This window comes from Martes martes (assembly GCF_963455335.1).
Source record: "Martes martes genome assembly, chromosome: 1".
Lineage (NCBI taxonomy): Eukaryota > Metazoa > Chordata > Mammalia > Carnivora > Mustelidae > Martes > Martes martes.
Genome location: NC_137888.1, coordinates 10,652,560 through 10,667,863, shown reverse-complemented (window position 1 = coordinate 10,667,863; position 15,304 = coordinate 10,652,560). Strand labels below are relative to the sequence as shown.

Here is a 15,304-nt window from a genome sequence, read left to right as displayed (position 1 = left end):
GACTTAAAGTTAAGTAAGATTGGTAATCAATTTTTAAATGAGGTATGTTTTACGGGTCGAAGTTATTTGAAAGCTGAACAGCTGATGTCAAAAATAGACTTCCCATTCTTTCCAAAGTGTGGCAAAAATAACCACATGCCTTTCTTGGCCTCCCGACTCTCACCCCAGAGGGTTTTCTTGTATAGGAACCAACAATGCCTTGGATGGAAACTCTGGATAGGCTAGTCATTATTTTAAGATTTAGGAGATTGCAGATTCTTGGCAGACCTTGGTTGTTTTTCTAGAGTAGTAGGCAAGTAGTTGGACAAAAAGCAAGGAGCCGATGCATGCTGCTGGCTTTGGGTTCTTCGTGAACAAATGAGACAAGGTGAGTGACTGCTCTCATCTTCCTGCCGTTGTTCCGTGAAGAAAGGTTCTGGTGGCTGCAGCCCTGGTGTGTGGCTCTTGGTCTCTTGGAAAACAACGGGACCTTTCCCCTTTGCCTTTAGGCTTGCCCGCCACTGGGAGGAAGACCTAGACGATGTGTGTCTGGTGCCAGCACAGCCCATCGAGGGGTTAGAAATAGTAGCATTGCTTGTGGAGGGAGAACAATCACTCCATTGTCAGATTTTTTTTTTCCCCACTTTTCATCCAAACGCTGGGCTGCTTTGTAGCACAGTTGGAGATACTGTATTGAGGAGCCTTTGCTCATGGCAACGTTTCCTCTGTTCGCTTTCTGCTGCTTCTTACATTGGAAAATTCCATCCTTTAACACTGGGATTGTATGTCACCGTTGCTGAAATGATAGACAGAGTTCACTTGATTTGCTGCAAGCATGAGAGAGAGCCAGAGAGAATGGGAGAAGCATAGCATTCCCTTGTATAAAGAGAGGATTGAACAAGGTCAGTGAACCAAAGAACCAGCAGGTCACAAACCTCAGGGGGTCATGAAAATCTTCCCAGGTTTCTTGCCTTTAAGAGCAAAAATAATGCGTGTTTAGATTAAAAAAAAAATTTTTTTTTAAAACAAATTTAAGTTTGGCCATGATAGCTGAGCTAGAGAAGTATTTGAAGGCTCATTATTCTTGTTTCCGTACTTTAGCTTGTTTTTCAACATTTTAATGATAGGAAGTTTTTTTTAGAAAGTGTTTAAATGTTTCTGTCTCTCATCCCAGAATGATCCCAGAACCCCTGAGTGGGTATCATGTACCCATGCGTGGCAGGGATGGTAGCCTAACTGAACATGCTCGTAGAGTTGGCCTCAGTCAGTTTAACCTGAGGTGAACCCCCAAAGCTTCTAACCTGTCGTACAGTTTCAAATGGTCCTTATTCTTAGCCATATGTTCTTTGGTCCATATCTTGAGTGGATCCTTTGTTAGAGACTTGAAGCATTAGCAACACAGATGCTGAAATTCATGTTGTTAATGCAGTAAATTACCTGATGCTAATCTTCTTTATCTGGAAATGATCTTTTTCTCATCAAAATCTATCCCTCTGAAGATGCCCCTGGACTTCAGAAACTAAATATTACAGAAAGAAAAGACAGTGATAATTATGTCTACTTTTGGTTTTCATTGATAAAGAACCAATGATTGCATAGAAGTGATTACAACTAGCAGCAAGTTGATTTCTAAGCACAAAATATAGGAATTTCAGACATGAGATCATGAAGTCGATTTTCCTAATTAATTTCAACCTGTGTTTTAATGTAAGCACCAAACACAAAATAATTCTTTTATTGACTTCCTTCTCATATCTGGTGGCCTTGCAATTGTTACCATGAAATTTATTGTCTTGTCACTGTTTCCTAGTGACTTTTGGGCACAGAAATGGTAGAATTTGAGACGCCTAGGTGGCTCGGTTGGTTAAGCATCTGCCTTTGGCTCAGGTCATAATCCCGGAGTTCTGGGGTTGGGTCCTGCATCGGGCTCCCTGCTCAACAGAGAGCCTGCTTCTCCCTCTGCTTCCACTCCCCCTGCTTGTGTGCCCTCTCTCTCTCTCTCTGCCAAATGAATAAATAAAATCTTAAAAGAAAACAAAAGAAGTGGTAGAATTTTCTGGAAATAGGGCATGTGGGCACCTTGTAAAGTTTATGGGTTTTAGACACATATGCCAGAAATTCTGTGTTAATCCTCACATTCAATTAAATTGTAAAATATGTTGAATATTAAAGATTTTACCAACATGAAATTTACAATGTATGTGGAGAAAATAGAAAATATCTTTTACTCCCAGTCTCTTCTTTTCATAATACACTGTATTGGACATCTGTGCGTGTCTCTCACCTCCTGGCCCACCTTTGATGCCAGCCATTGCTGGCAGGTGGACCCAGACCGTGCCTTGTTTCAGCCGTACCATATGTCTCTCTTTCAGCCTTGGGCTCCTCAGGGACTGTCTCCTGGTCTCCTGAACATGCCTGTACAATGTAGAAGTTGTAAGGGAGTCGATGCCCCATAAGACCACCTTCCAAAAGGGAATGGAAGTCCATGGGATAATGCTTTCCTTTTTCTTCCCTCAGGCTGAAAATTCCAGTGTGCCTTCTACACAGCTTCTGAGAAGGGTCCTCACAGGAGACAAGATGGACCACATGGCCACCCTCTCTCCTTCCTTCTTTGCTTCACTCCCTCCTGTCTTGACTCCTGTTTGCTGGGATCACTCTCCAAAATAAGCTTCCTGTACAAAAGCCCTTGTCCCCAGCTCTGCTTTCTGTGAGGAACCCGGGCTAGACACTAGAATAATGTGCTAGAATTAAGATATGAATATGGATTGCTTAGGGATTGGCTGGGTTGTATATCTCTGTGAGTGGCATTCAAAGAGAAGCTTGGGAAACACTGGGCCGGATGTCTGTTGGACTCACAGCATGTCAAATGAGAATTGTCAGGTCCCCTTCTGCTCTAACAGGTTTGTGGGTATCTGAGTCTACCATGAAGAACGGTAGAAGATCCCCAAGCCTTGTCAAGCCTGTTCAACACCTGTGAGTATGTATGACATCCAAGGGAAACAGAGAACAAAACGAAACAAAATCTTTTCACCAACTTTCAGAGATTCCCCCAATCTTAGGAGTCTTCTGCACTATTTCTGGATCTAATTCTAAAACTGCAAGTGATGCTGGCTTCTTCCAAGGAAATTGGTAGCCTGACTCTAGGGCATGGTCTCTGCCTACAGGGAAAGGTGGAGGAGACCCAGGGAGGGCTTTTGTCCTGATCCCTCCCAGGGAAGGGTGGCCTTTGCCTCAGCCAGCTTATTGGCTGGATGCTCAGGATTCTGAAATCTACTTACCACCCCCCACCCCCCGTAGCCTTTTTGTACCTATAGTGTCTAGGCCAGGGGTTCTCAAAATGTGATCCCTGGATGAGACCATCTTTTTCTGAAGGCAAATGGGTAGAAATGCCAATTCTGGTTCCCTCCCCAGATCTCCCGCAGTCTGTTCTGAGAGCCTTCCAGGTGACTCTGATGCTGGCTTAAGTTTGAGAACCACCTCCCTGGGCTCTTTCCTTCTCACCGGGGCTTGTGGGCTTTGGGGGCCTTCAATGTGGATTTCACACTCCTTCCCAGAGAATGAGCTCAGGAAACAAAAGACGCCTTGATTAGTCAGGAGGAGAAAAGAGGCTAGAACTGTGTAGGCAGCTACCCAGCTTATAAGCAGATCATATTCTGGACTTTGGAAGTCAGCTGTTTGGAATGTGAGCTGTTTTCCTAGGAATGGTAGAAAGGTTCCCACGCCAGCACACAGGGCATATTTAATCCTGAATCTAGCTGAAATACTGCTGTGTCACAATGAAAAAGAGCAGATCACAATGCTCCCGTAGTATTAGCAACCACTCAAAGCAGAAGAAAGTGATAAATGAAACACAGAGATAGTATTTTATTTTGGCTCACATTGGGGGGTTAAGGAAAGGTGGATTTGGAGGCAGACGACAAGGTATAAAAGGGGATTTGTCAAGACTGAAGGAGTTGCTGGCTTTTCTCTTTAGAATGTCATGATACTAATTCCTTTAGTTCTAATTTCTTAAATGTGGTTCTGGACTGTCCCCCCCCCCCTTTTTTTTGAAGACAAGTTTCACACTAGGAGGGTGTAAAGAATTCTGAGAAAGTCGGCAAGAGTTGAGATGGAGAGTGGAAAGAGTAAGGGGATTAAAGAGAATGTGGTGTGTTTTCTGTTAACTCGATCATCAACAGAGACAGAATTACCTTGAATAGTGAGCAGTGAGAGAGGGTTGGGTCAGGATTCTCCCCCTGACAAAAGAGGACAGGAAGCAGACAAAAACTGACCGCCCTCTGTTGGTAAACCAATTTTCATTTTGATAAATATCTATGAATGATTAGTTTTATATGAAAAAAACACCTGACTGCATGGTTTGAGAACCTTCTCTCTCATTGTATTGCCTTGAGACAATCACATTTCCTGTCCCTTGTCCCTTCTCTGACAACAGATGGGCAGCTGACCAGAGGCCTTGACAGTGTCCCCTGATTTGGTGTAAGAAGGTGATCTGGACCACGCTGACGTCCCCCTTCCTCCTCCCAGGCATTTGAAGTAAGGAATGCCCAGAGCTTCGTTCGGTATGCGTTGGGAAGAAGTACATGGCTAACTATGATCATTTCACATGTTTTCAAATCAAATGCTTCTAGCTAGGCTTCCTGGGGTGGCTAAAATCCTTTCTTCCTGGACTCAGGATGCATTTACTAACCATTCTATTTATGTATCATATGAATTATCATCACTGATGGTTGAATGGCTGGAGTTAGAGAAATGTGGTAGCCCTAATGGAATTAATTAATTGAATAATATTGCCTGACAAATGACTCTGTATACCAAAGAGGGCTTGAGACTTAATTACCGATGTCATTTATCTCTCTATTTGCACCCCAACAATAAGCAACTCCTTTCTCATTAACATTGGGTCATTTTCCAAAAGGAAGAAAAGAGGCCAAAATATCAGGAAGGGGAAAAAAAAATCGATGTCTTTGTTCCCCATCTCATTATCCTGATAAATCATAACAGACTCTGTTAATTAGATGGGCAGTCTTAACTGGCTGACTCCTGTCCAACAATTACCTCAGAAAGAAGCACCACTGGGAACATTGCCTTCCCTTGGGAGGAGATGAAAGGAAGTCTGTAACACAAAAAAGGGATCGTTCCCCCAGCCATGCTGGGGGTATCACAGTTGTCAAGGCAAATTTTGAGACCGAACGGCGGGACCTGTTTTAGGGATGGTGCCTGTGCTTTATGGCGACATGGGGTATCTGACACTGCCTTCCTAATCTAAGGCTTAGGTAATGGTGCTCGGTGCCTCCAACTCCCCCAGGGAGATTAGAGCCTAATTAAAACAGGGGAACAGGTGTAAGAGGGCCTGATTTGATCTGGTCAAATTAATTGCTGAGATTGGGCTTGCATTTGGTAACTGGAAACAGTGAATTAACTATCACCGGAATACAGCTAATCCCTCGGTCTCACCGCGACTGTGTATAAAACAGACTGAACTTGCTGGGAACACAAACACAGAGGGATTTGAAGTGCAGGTACGACGCATCCTTGCATGGGGAAAGCCTGGGCAGTGAGCCTAGCCCCAGAGGGAGGCCACACATCAGAGACTGTCTGCCTGGGATGGGGCTGGTTTACACCCGTTGTCCCTGAAAAATCATTAATAGGGCTCCCTTTCATTCTCAAAATAAAATGTCCCTGCATGGACAATAAATCAAATGGTTACTGTATTTTAATGCCAATTTTAAGCTACTTTTTTTTTCTTTACCAGAAGAGTGGTGTTATAGGTTGAACTGCGTTCCCCCAAAAGGTATCAAAGTCCTAACCCTCGATACCTATGAAAGTGAACTTATTTGGAAATTTGGGTGGTTGCAGATGATTAAGTTAAGATGAGGTTATTAGGGGGACCTCTGATCCAATATGACTGGTGTGCTTAGAAAAAGGGATCTCGGGATATTTGGACATAGAAGCACACGTGTACGTAGGGAGAATGCCATGTGACCATGCGGGCAGAGATGGACAGGGTGCTTCCCCAAGCCCAGGGGTGCCAAAGATTGCCAGCAAACCAGGAAAAGCTAAAAGAGAGGCCTGGAGTAGACCCCTCCTCAGAGCCCTCAGAAGGAACCAACCCTGTGAACTCCTTGGTCTCAAGACTCCCACTTCTAGAACTTCGAACCAGAACGTTTCTGTTCTTGAAGCCGCCCATTGGTGACGTTTGTTATGGCCCCCCTAGCAAACTCATTCAAATGGGTGCTGGTTTCCAAGTGTCTGAAAACACTCTCCTTGCTCTCAGTTTGTACAGTTCACAGAAATGAGCTCTGTTGGTGGCAAAGACCAGTACAAGGCTGGTGTGAGAAGTCATCAGTCAGTGAACCGACACCGATTTCTCAGTGCCAGTGCTGGGGATGGGATGAGGGAGACAGACATGGTTCCTGGTGTCCAGGAGCAGCAGTTTGGTGGGAAGGGAGGCAGTGCACATGACCTTGTATTTAATAAGTTAGATATGAATGTGTATCGACTCTGCCGAGGAGGGAGGGAAACACATCCCGGGGCTGGAAAGAAAACATCTCCTAGAGAAAGGGACTTCTAAGCTGACCTGATAAGCAAGGGTTACCTGGATGAAAAGAAATAAGGGATTTGTGGGAAAGATAAAAGAAATAAGAAGCATGTGTGGAGTGTCTAGGGCAAGGGGGAGCTGGAAGTGTATGCGGAAGTGTACCCGGAGAAACCCGGAGAAACCCAGAGAAACTGCAGGAGCAGAGAGAGAAACCGGAGAGGGCTGAGTTCCAGGTGAAGTCGCAGGTCTTCATCTCAGCCCTCATCACCTCATTGATGAGACGTTTAAAGACACATCAAGTTCCAGACCCCGCGCTAGGGTCTGGGGGATACAAGTGGTAGAGACTAACAAGCAAGCTGCCAATCAAGCAGTTGATGGCCCAGGGCTGGGAAAACAGGTGGGAACAGCCAGAGGGAACAAAGCCACCTCTTCTGTCTGGAGAATTCCTCTGAGGCGAGTCTTGAGGAAAAGCTATATGTAGTGGCTATGGAAGGGATAGGAGAAACCGAAAGTGTTTATCCTTGGTTCAGAAGAAGGGGACCCATTGGTCCCTTAGCTTTCTGGCCAATAGTTTTCATGTGACTAGACTTGGAGAGATCACATGTTCTGTCCAGAAGCTCTGATTCTTTCTAAGTGTCTAATGTGATTCTATTTCCCTGAAGCAGAATTTGGGTTTCTCCTTGTCTAGGTTTCATTTAGGGACCTGGCAAGACATTTCAGAACATTCTACAGAAAATCTTTTTGATGCCCTCTCGCCTTGGAGGTGCCAATGCCCCACATCCTCAGGCCTTGGTTCTTGGGACCTACCAAGATGACGCCATCTTGGATTTAGGTTTCTATCTCCTTGGCCAGAGTCTGAGGGAATAATGAAATCAGTAGACTCAATCCATACTGTTCAGAGGGCTTTGAACTCTAGGTTTGGGGGTTCTTAGGTGCTACCCAATCAGAAGGGGCTGTTAACAGTGCCGTTTGTGAGATGGATTTCTAGGTTGGATGTTTGTCTTCTTGAGTTGACTTTAATTATCTGTCTCTGGTGGGCCCAGGACAAAAAGTTTTGGTCAGGCAAAACTGGGCTCCGGTTTTGTAGGCATGGCATTCATTATGTAAGCGTACAGGTCTGCATTTCAAAATGAAAAATAACAATAATCATTAAAGTTTCTCTAGCCTTCTTGTGTCCAAACCACTCTTGCAAAACCACCTTTGGATGAGCTTTAAGTGTCAGCAAATCAGAAACATGTGGATTTAATTTCCTTTGAAATACACCAGGGGAACAAGGGGCAATGGGGCTTGGCAACCAGCTTCTTTGGGTTTGCCAAACCCCAAATATCTCACATTCAGTAAGCACCGTCCTGCTGGCCCCCCGCAGTCTTATCTGGCCAGTCCAGCCACCACATTTCTTGCTGTCCCAGCTAGGTTTACTCTAACCATTAGGCTGTTCTCTTGGTCCACTCAGCTGCCAGAAGGATGCTGTTAACACCACCCACATGCATAACAGAGCCTTGGAAGAGGGCCAGGCTGCAATGAGGTGTCAGGTTGGCTCTGGTCTTATCTGGACGAGCAGACCATCTTTGCAGCCATAACCGTGTCTTTAAAACCCCAACCCACTGCGAGAGAGCTTTTTCCAACTTGACTTCTAGATGGGAAAATATTTGGCTTTTATGGTGGATGATGGTCTCAGGCCCCAAATATATTAAGTTTCACAACCATCCAACTCTCATGCATATAATGTGAAACAGGTCCATACTCTGCAAAGACCACAGCCGCCCCACCATTAGGCTCCAAGGTAAATATGGGCCCACAGACCTTGTGGGGAAATAGAGAAGAAGTTTCCTTAAAGGAGAGGAACCCTACAGGCAGGTAGTCATTATGCCTCTCCAAACCCCTGAGCTCCTGGTCTACTCTAATCGAAGAGTGAGGACGTGCCAATGGGTCTGTGTTGTTCCCTGGTCCATTGTTTTCCTTTCTGGATATTCATGCCTCTATTTTCCATGTCTGGTGTCTCTTTTACCTTAAATAACAATGTACTCTTAATGCAAAGGACAAACTGAACCTCAAAAAAGTACTTTTCGCATTTGAAACAACTAATGCTTTGGTGCCTGTATGTCACATATTTACAAATGCTGACTCTTGTTATCCTCATCTTCCCAAAGAGGCCACTGAGGCAGCCCCAGAGAGACAGAGGAACCTACACATCACACAACTAGTCAGTGACAGCCGCGCCTTGACCTTGGCCTGCTGAGATCCAGAAATGGTGTTCTTTCCGGTACATGCTGCTGCCTCCCCCTCCGCCATCATGGTTCATTTTATGTATCAACTTGTCTGCCCAGATATTTGGTCCAATGTTATTCCGAGTGTTTTCATGGAGAGTGTTTGGGGAGGAGAATAACACTTACATTGGTAGACTGGGTAAAGCAGGTCCCCCCTCCTTGCAGTGTGTGGGGACCTCATCCGATCAGGTGAAGGCCTGGATAGAACAAAAAGACTGACTCTCCCTTGAGTAAGGGAAACTTCTCTGGCCTGTCCCATTGAGCTGGGACACTGGCTTTCCCCTGCTTGGGCTTGAACAGAAATGTCAGCTCTTCTGGGGTGTGGAGCCTCCTGGCCTTGGGTTAGAACTTCACAGCTGGCTGTCCTGGACCTCGGGCCTTCAGGGCTAGACTGGAAATATACCCCTGGCTCCCTGGAGGGTCTCTCTGGCCTCCTTACCCCGAAGATCTTGGGGCTCGCCAGCTTACGCAATGGCACGAGCAAGTTCCTTATAATGCCCCTGTCTCTGTCTGTCTGTCTCTATCTGCATTTATCCTATGGGTTCTGCTTCCCTGGAGAACCCTGATACAACCATTTCTTACTTAATCTGCTAGGCAGTCCTGCGAAGGTGAAGGATCATCGCTGCTTGCCAGATGAGGAAAAACCTAGAACATGCTCGCTTTCTCTATGCACCTGGACCTGCGTAGACTCCTGACATCAGGACTAAGAGCAGAATCCAGGGGCACCCATTCCATACTCTGTCCTCTTCCCCAAGTCTTGGGTACAGCAGCCCCAGATGGCGTCTTGGGTTACTTCCAGAGTCATTCATCTCCAAACCTTCCCGCAGGCAAATCTGCCTGAGGATCAGGTGACAGAGAGGCCGCTGCTGTTTGGTTTGTTTTTCAAATTCTGCCTTGTAAATGCTGGCTACAGAAAACCGCGCAGTGAGGAAGCAATCAGCCTTGCAAGTTCCCACCTGGAAACAGGGAATGGCTCCTCGAGGGTAGAATTACCTCTGAACAATTGGGTGCTGAGCACGCTACAGGGAGAGCTGGCTGGTGGAATTTGTGTGCAAGCAAGGGCAAAACTCGTATCATCTTTGTTAGCTTTTGGAGACGCCAAGGCCATTCCGTGGGTCGACTACTGACACCTGTCCTGGGTGTTTACTTTGCAAGGCCTTCTCCTGGCTCAAGCCACCCCAGCCTCGGGGTTAAGAAGAAATCCCGTTCTCTACCCCCACCCCACCCCCCGCCTCTTGCTTTGACGGCATCCACCGGCGGCAGTCCAGGGCAACAGCGGAGCTAGGAACCGCTGCCCCGTCTCCTGAAAGCCAAGGGGGGTTGGTGAAGGAACGCCTCTATCCACTCGCATCTTCGCCTGCTCTGGCCAAGTGGTCAGAAGCTCAGGCGGAGGTGGCTGTGGCCTTCTACTGCTATGTCCAAGCAGCAGAGGGGAGTCCTGTGCTGGGCGTCAGCGACCACAGGACCCCTTGGGGCACGCACCCCACCCCCACCCCTGCATGCGCACACACCTCCCTGTGTTTCTGCAGGAGCTGAGAAGCCAGGGGCAGAGAAGGATGGCGAGGAAGGAAAGGCCCGGACTGATCCTGCGAAGACGGGGCAGCAGGTGGGACCTGGTGCTTGCCAGCGGGGAGCTTCGGTTTTAATTAATGAAATCTAGCCAGTTGCCACCTGGGGACAGTGGGGACAGGCATGGGATCCTTGGACGGGGGTAAGTGGATGGGATTCAATTTGGCCAAGGGGGAAAAACATTCTCATCCTTTAGCTGAAAACCTTCGCTGTCTCTCTCAGCCCCCCAGCCCTAGAACAATATGATTTTCAAAAGATCTGGTTTGGGCTTCACACTGTGCACGAGTTGCTGTGAGCAGGCAAAGGAAAAAAAAAAAAAGTTTTCCATTTAAAAAAATGAGCCTCAAATTCACTCGTTCTTCCTGAAGCCAAAAGCTCCTGATTTCTACTGGCTTCTCTCTGATGGATAATGGGTAGTTTTTCATACTTTGAAAAGCACTGCTTTTTTTCTCTCTCTGGTTGAGTAAGCTCTTGCGAGTGGGGTTTAAACTAAACGAGAAAAGCCATTTCTCATGGAAATGGCTTTATTTCCATTATACCCACACAGGCTTGTTTTCAGAGCGGCTCAGAGGTGCTGGACAACGTACTCTGAATTGAGGAGGAAAAGGGAGATGGCTGAAACATTTGCTTTGAGGGACGAAACCAAGCAAAGAGATCTATTCATTCGCACTGACCTTGGACATAGATATCAAGTAATGCTACGGTTCAGGCCTAATTATTTGCTGAGGAGCAGGCAGGGCTCCTGTTCCACGTTTTGTGGCCGTGGTCCTCCCCCTGCGGGGAGCCCCCCCCCCCGTATCAGATGCTGCTCCCCCGTGGGCCGGGTGCGTTTGATGGGTCCTGGCACTGCCTGGTCACATTCCATCTCAACAGAGCCATCCTTAGCGGCCAGCCAGCCCAGTGTCTTTGGTGATACCACAGAATAACACAGACCGGCCTGTATGATGCTGGTGGCTTTCTACCCCGCTGGCGGCTTTCTACCCGGCTCCCCCCACCCCAAGTACTTCCAGCCTGCTAAAGGATCTGATCGCGTGTTAGATTTACTTAAGGTAGCCTTCACAAATAATGATTCAAGTTGAAATCTCTCCACTCCAAATAATAATAATAAAATATAACAATAATAACAGATGCCTCGCCCGACCCCAGGTCAAGGTTGTAGATTCATGCGGGGGGGGGGGGGAGCCTGGGCATGGCCAACATTTCACAGAAATCTCAAGCGGGTCCTTCTAGGGAAAGCCGGGGCTGGACCTCCTGAACTAGAGGAAGGAAAGCTGTCTCTAGGCCGTGTTTTCAGGGTTTTCAGGGTCGTCCGGCTCTGTGGCCGGTGCTGCATGGTTGGTAGGTATGAGCTAAGGGCAGCCGAGCGTGCTCATGCTCCTGGAGGGGGCCGGTTTCACTGTTGTGAGCCCTGTTGATAGGGAAACAGACGCTGCACAGGCCAAGTGCACCGGGCAGGAGGACACACACACGCTCTCAAGCCCTCTTCCCGGCTCGAGAGGCCCTCACCCTGGTCACATGGCTGGGTGTGCGGGGTATCCAGTAACCACGGGAGCTGCAGTCCCATGACCTTGACTTCTCATCTGTGGAACTGCGCTCGCCCGCATTCTGGTTTCCCATTGTTTAAAAAGGTGCTTAATTTCTACTAGTAGCGTTAGAAACCTTTTCTTCTTATGACCCGTGGGAACTTTCTAAGCCCCATAAAGCCTGCACCCCCTCGTTGGTAGACCCCCCAGCCCTCTCCAATGATGACAAAAAGGCTTACAGGAAACATACTTTAAATATAAGGGCATAGTCAGGCTAAAAGGAAAAGGATGGGAGAAGATGTACTGTGCCACATCAAAGCCTAAAAAGCTGGTGTGGTGACCTTAAGATCAGACAAAGTCGGCTTTAAGATAAGGAGTATCAACAGAGGTAATCCCCCAACCCCCAGAAGGCAGTCCCCCTTCTCCCCACCCTCCCACTGTCTGGGCGCCCAGCCCTCAGACTCTGCCTCTGTGGGAATGGGGAACTGGGTAGGGGTGCCTGGGGGCACTTCTCTGGGCACTTCTCTGGGCTCTTACTGCCTCGCTTTCTTTTCCCTTCTTCTCCCATCTTCCAGGCCCTTGGCATAATCTCATGCAGGGATTTAGCATTTACAAAAGCAGGAATCCTTACAGCTGGCTCAGATCCCTAAGGCAAGGAAGTGTGAAGCTTGGCTGCCGGATGGAAATGGGTGTGGGTGGGGAATAAGGGAGCCAAAGACGAATTAGTACTTCAGCCATTGATCCTGCCCAAATACCCTGCCACCTCTCCCAGGGGCTCACGGGCCTCCCCAGGCTCTTGGTCTCTTGTTTGGACAAGAGCTGCAGACGTGCTTGACTTTCCTATCTTTTCCCTTCCCTACCCCCGACTTTAACCTGGGTAAAGCTGCTCTCATTTTTTTTGCAGGAGCCGCTTGGCTCCCTCAAAAGCCCTGGTTGAATTGAGCAGAACGAAGTTATTCCCCCAGCAAGAGCATATGGATGGGAGATTTGGCTTTGGGACCAAATCCTCGCTCAGGGTGGTTGCTGGTCTGACCTGGCTCTCTGTGCAGAGGTCCTCTTTGGGAAGAGAGAGCCATTCTCACTCACTGATCCAGGCATGTTCTGTCTTTTTTGTTGTTTTTAAAGATTTTATTTGACAGAGCAAGAGAGCACAAGCAGGGGGAGTGGCAGGCAGAGGGAGAGGGAGAAGCAGGCTCCCCACTGAGCAGGGAGTCTGATGCAGGGCTCGATCCCAGGACCTTGGGATCATGGCCTGAGCTAAAGGCAAACACTTAACCGACTGAGCCAACCAGGCGCCCCACATATTCTGTGTTACAAGGAATTGCTCTGGTAGGGCGCTGGGGCGGCTCACTATCAAAGGAGGTCTGTGGACGCAAGCACCTGCATCATTTGGAGAGCTTCTTAGAAATGCAGATTCTCTCTCAAAAAAAAAAAAAGTAAAATGAGTAAAATTAAAAATTAAAAACAAAAAGAAATGCAGATTCTCAGCTGACTCCAGGCCTGTGGCATCAGAATCCGCATTTTCATAAGATCCCAGGTTATTTATGCAGGTATTCAAATTTAAGAAACCCCACTCAGAACATTCATGTCACACTGATATGAAAAACAAGACTTCCATATTTTAAAGATATTTTCAAACAGGAAAAAACAATCATGAAAAAATTTGCTGATTAAAGTAACAGAGTTAAAACAAAGAGAGATTCTGGTCATAATTTTGTTAAAGGGATACTTTTTTGTTGGGTACTGCTGTGGGAATTAGTGAAGTGGTACAGGTCTTGGAAGGCATAATTTCGTTTCTATGACTCGAACTTAAGTTAAAATTTAGGTGGTGCTGTAGCTTCAAAGAGGGTTAAAGGAATTTAAGACAATGGCTAAGTTTTTCTAAGCTTCTTCCTTATTAACAGAACCCCAGTTTTGTGGGGGGCAGGGGCAGAGGGGAGCAATTCAGCTGAACACATTTTCTGGACTCTTTGCACAAAGGGGCGGATTTGTTGTTGGGCGACATCTCCAGGTGAAATGTTTATGAAGCGAATCCACTCAGTTACCAGCCCCTTCAGACCTATGAACCTGTTCCTCTCTCCCCTTTATTCTGCCCGGAACTCAGATGGGATGTTGGTGATCCCTTATTCACTAACCCTATGTCAGCCCTGCCTCCTTCCAGACTTTTCATTATATGAGAAAAACAAAATCCTAATTGAAATCACTGTCCCTCAGGAGGGTGATATTTGCATTTGAACACAACTCCCCACTTCTGTGCATCTAAATGTCCAAAACAAGAGGCTTGATCAATATGTTATCATCTCCCCCCAAGATGAAATGCTAAAAGGCATTTAAAAAATTGCGTAAAAGGGCACCTTGCAGCTGGCTGAACATCTGCCTTCTGCTCAAGCTTAGGTTGTGATCCTGGGGTCCTGGGATTGAGCCCCACGTTGGGCACCCTGTTGGGTGGGGAATCTGCTTCTCCCTCTCTCTCTGACCCTCCCCCTCCTTATGTTATCACTCGAACTCTCTCCAATGAACACATTAAAAAAAAAGCTTTTAAAAAAATTGTGTAGAACTGTGGTTTCAAATTAGTTCTAGTGGTGGGCACCTCCCCTCATTAAAACTCAGCCTTTCATAGAACCTTAGCACATAGAACTGTTAAAAGTAGACCATCCTCAGTGTGCTGAGTGTGGGAACCTTCCGCCTTCCACTCCCTCTCCCCGCTGGGGGGATATTGAAGCATCCTCTGTGGTCTCTCCAATTTGATAAAACTCTAGAACACAGTTTGAAACTGATTGTAGTTATCTCTTTACCCACATGGAAAATATACTCATGAGATCTTGTTTAGCAAAGAAAACCATTTACTAATCAGATTATGATATGATCCAATTTTGTATTAAGATAAAATATATATATATGTGTATGTGTGTGTGTATATATGTGTATGTGTATATATATATATATATATATATATATATATATATATATATATAAAACGATCACTCATTTTCCCAGGCTTCACTGGGTTTGGGGAAAAATGAAGTCAATTTAATCATAATTACTCAAATTCCCCTAATTCCCCTAGCTGGTGGTCCTCACTCTCCACGAGGTAGCACCTGCCTCCACAGTCCCCCCAGCTATCTCCGAGGAGCCTTCGGAGGTGTTTCCCTCCTTTTAGGACCATAATCACCCCATAGTCTCCCTCTGGCCCCCTGGTTTCCATCACCTGTAGAGGTGTGTGGGGACAGTCCCAGCCCTGCTTTTGCTGCTGGTGCCCGGGGACGTCTGCCCCAGATGTCCACCCCACCCACTTTGCTGCAAACATCTGTCTTGGTCCCATGTTGTTTTCTGCAAAGGACGAGGAAGATGAACCTGGGCTGTTCCAGGGGGCTGAGGCCTGGCTCAGGGACAGGCAGGGAACCAGAGGCCATGTCAGCAGTCATGCG

General features: G+C 46.9%; 1 long non-coding RNA gene across 2 annotated transcripts; it reads left to right on the top strand.

Moving 5' to 3' along the window:
• Positions 1 to 282: 282 nt before the first annotated feature.
• On the top strand, positions 283 to 11,446 carry LOC308357385. Of its 2 annotated transcripts, XR_013968191.1 has the most exons (6): positions 283 to 367; positions 2,497 to 2,952; positions 4,412 to 4,512; positions 8,668 to 8,780; positions 9,379 to 10,390; positions 10,901 to 11,446. It is a non-coding gene; the product is annotated as an uncharacterized lncRNA (long non-coding RNA). The 2 variants fall into 2 exon arrangements; XR_013968192.1 differs by lacking the exon at positions 10,901 to 11,446 and having other exon boundaries at positions 9,379 to 10,683.
• The last annotated feature ends 3,858 nt before the right edge of the window (positions 11,447 to 15,304 follow it).